Source organism: Lycium barbarum, chromosome 3, assembly GCF_019175385.1.
Source record: "Lycium barbarum isolate Lr01 chromosome 3, ASM1917538v2, whole genome shotgun sequence".
NCBI lineage: Eukaryota > Viridiplantae > Streptophyta > Magnoliopsida > Solanales > Solanaceae > Lycium > Lycium barbarum.
This window is the reverse complement of record NC_083339.1, coordinates 35,302,726-35,306,642: the sequence shown is the minus strand read 5'-3', so window position 1 is coordinate 35,306,642 and position 3,917 is coordinate 35,302,726.

Below are 3,917 nucleotides of genomic sequence, written 5' to 3'. Positions count from 1 at the left end.
CAAAAAGTTAACCCTAACCCTAGCTGTTTCTAGGTTTTTTTTTAGTACTCGTCTTCCAACACCCATAGTGGTATATTTATATACAACGTTAGGGTTAAGAGTTGGACTAACTAATGGGTCATCTAATTAGCCAGCACTCCTTATGCGTGTCCTAGACCCTTTTTTTTTTTTTTTGCAACACTTATCCATGTATGCTTGGAACCGACAATATGAACAAGCTTAGATAGACGGAGTTTCCGAGAAAAGGACCATGAAATTAAAATAAATCAACTGCACTTTTAAAAACATATAAATGAGCACTGTGTATCGATTACTACATCATGGCATTGAAAGGACACCTAAAACGCGTGATGTGTGTTGTTATTTTTGTTATATCTTTGTTAACTATCATGATGCGATTTGTTTAGCTTGGGACCATCTTTAACATTTAGTTCTTGGATTGAGATGTAGGGAATTAGAATTATCAGTTTGTGGATGACAATGGTTTCCTTCTATATTTGAGAATTTCCCAAGATTACCTTGGCCAAGTTCGTAAAAATCATTCAAGATTTTACGTTAAATGGTTAAATAAGTTTATGATATTGAAGTTGTAGCATTTTTTCTATTATTTTTCTTCAAAGATATTGTTCTAGTTAAAATCATCTCTTTTATATCTTTTACATAGTAGTTCATAGCAAAAGAGGAAGGAGAACTATAAATTTTCCATTCCTTTTTTTTTTCTTTTTCTTTTTTGGCTTAAGGAGATGTAATCTCATATATTAACTAATTGTTACAAGATGTGACTCTTCTCCTAGTAATTTGATTTGAAGGGTCATTAACATAGTAGTCATACACAAAGAAAGACGGTAAAGTAAAGCGTGACAAGACAGTAGTAGTACTATTAGAAGAAGGACAAAATATCAACTACGGCTAATAAATGTTCGATAGCTGGCCTTCCAAAATCATCAAGAAGTGACTTGCATTTAGTAAGAATGTGTGACTATTTTCCATTCATCCATTGTTGTTACTTGTTATAGGCTTGATTGGCTTAGTTAATTCCTTAAAGCAGGTATGTGCAATCCGAAAATAAAGTGCGAGTGTCGTTCATTACCGGCATTAATCATCTTAATCTATGATTATTTAATTGGAAGTAATATATGATCAATAGCAATTTTGGGCCCTTGATTAAGTGTCACTCTCAGTTGTAAAACTTCTTTGTTGTATGAGAAAGGTGGCAATAATGTAGAAGCGATAGTTACTGAGGCTATGATAGTAACAAAGCTAGCAAAGTACATAATAGGAGGCGTATTAGAGGAAAGGGAATGACCAAATCAAGAATCAACAAAACTTTCCAGAGAGAGCCTATAACTCTATGAAATGGGAAAATTGGAATTAAGGGAAGAGACAATTTTGGAGCAGGATATGTGCTTGTGGAATGGATTGTTTTGTTGTAATGATTAATGCACGCATGTGAATAGGTGGGTACGTTGTGGTTTTGTCTTTGTGGAAAGGTGACAATTTCAAAATAATCAAATTAAAAACCCAATTATATAACTCATGATCTACAGCCATCTATCTCTCAGAATGGGTCTTTTAATTTCTTTTCCATTTGGGGGAGGTAATTCTCATTCATTTTATTTTATTCCATTTAATTAGCATTAGAAAAAACTAAGTTATCCAAGGGACAAGTCATTTATTTTTGCAAAAAAGTACTGTACTAAAATAAAAGTATGAACTGTTAGAAAAGAAAAATAGAAGTGGTGCAAACACACACACACTGAAAAACAACATCCATAGATTAAATAGTGCATGTTTATAGAAGTGAATAGTATGAAATAGCGTGTGGACCCTAAATAGCGTTAGTTCATCATTGCGACACAAGCAAGTTAAATCTTAATAATTTATTGCTACTTATTTTTCAGCTGGAATCTCCTGATGTTTGTATATTATCCTAGCTAATTAATACAACATAGTATATCAAAATTGGAATACAGTTGTCAACTATATACTGTCTTTGAAGTTAACTTACATAATTTCATTCCCCTGAAAATAAAAGTAAGTAAAATGAATGCACTTCTGTTCCTTGCATAATAAGAAAAGGAGAAAATATAAGCTTCTGAATATCAAAACGCTATTGTTTTTTACCAAACCCTAAAAAGGGGTTACACCTATGTTGACCAATGAGGAATTTGGTCACAATTTTGTTGAGATATAATTTAGTGACTAAAGTGTATTCTTCTATCCCTTTTCAGTGTTTTTTTTTTAATCAACTAAAGCTTCTAGATGAGATATTCACACAATCCAACATGGTAGCAAAGCAAATATCTATATGTAAGGAAAAAAGAAGTCCACATGTGAGGGGCCTGTTGAGAAATATATAACTAAGTAACTAAAGTGTGCTTTCTCCAAGAGAATACCTACAAAAATACATAAGTAATTATGGGTGTGGTTGGCACGGAGGAAAACGTTTTCCATTTTCTTATGTTTGATTGACCAAAATGTCTTGGAAAACATTTTTTCTAGGAAAAAAGTTCCTTAAAGATCATGAAAATGACTTCCTGTTGGGGGTAGGAAAAATAAGTTCCATAAGTGATATTTCATGCTCATTATCTCCTCATAACACCTAATATGTATACCACTCCACATCTCACCTCACAGGCCTCATCCCAACCCCATCTCGAACCCCAACCCTCACCCTCAACCTCATGATTTCCCCCACATACCCTCGTCCCTTCAACCCTCACCCTCACCCCCGAGATCTCCAACGCTCAGCCCCACTACTGTTTTCCTAGATTATATATAAATGTTCTTGGGAAATATTTTGTTACTTAAGAAACACCAGATAAAAGTTAAGAAAATTACTTTTTTTTTTCATACCAAACACACCCTAAACTGTGCTCTCTCTAACAACTTATGTTCTTAGATATAATTGGGCTTTCAATTATAGACGTACCAAGTACATGCATATGTATTTATGTGTGTACATATCACCAAGGGGATGTGGAGAGATATATGGATGAGATCCTTCTGTTCCTAAGCAGAGGACGAGTTTAAGCCCTGCAAATGGAGAAATTCTTGGTAGGGAGCCTCCCCTTTAATGGTCCCTTCGCGGTCGAATCCGAATATATAGTCGTGCCTGTGAATTCCAAATACCAAATGGTTTACAAAAGAAAGTGTGTGTGTATATACATATATATAACTCAGGAACATCAATTTGATTAGCGATCCATCATGAATCAATCGATAGTTGGGAGCAACTTGAAGGTGAATTCCTTAACCATTTTTACAGCACTTGTCATACAGTGAGTAAGATTGATTTGACGAACAACAAACAACGGAAAGATGAACCAAAAGTAGACTTCATCAATCGGTGGTGAGCATTAAGTTTAGATTGCAATAAGGATCGCCTCTCAGAAGCTTACCGTCGAGATGTGCAGAAATCAAGCCACACACTTTCAAAGAATTGGCAACACCAGCTTATGTCATGGAGAAATCATGTGTGATTATGTATTTGATGTAGCTTATTGGCTTGCTAAATTGTGATACTCTTCTCCTAAAGATGATTTATTAAAGTTTCTTAAAGTAACGTTAAACACAAAGACAACCAAACTGTATATGAGCCATTTTTTAACTTATTTAGGTGTTTGGTTAAATAGAAAAACAACTTAAATTAAGTTAAAAAGTGTTTAAAATAAGCCAAAATCAAGAAGTTGCTCAACCCCAACTTATTGTTTTTTTTTTTTTGGCTCAAAAGTCATTTTGGTTTGACCAACAACTTTACCCTTTTACCCCTTATATTTTATGTTAATTCCAATTCTACCCTTACTTCTAAAAACTCTTTAAGCATTTTTATCCAAGCACGTAACTGCTTATTTATAAAATAGTTTTCAGCACTTAAAAAGTATTTTAAGCACTTAAGCTTAAAAGCCACTTTTTTT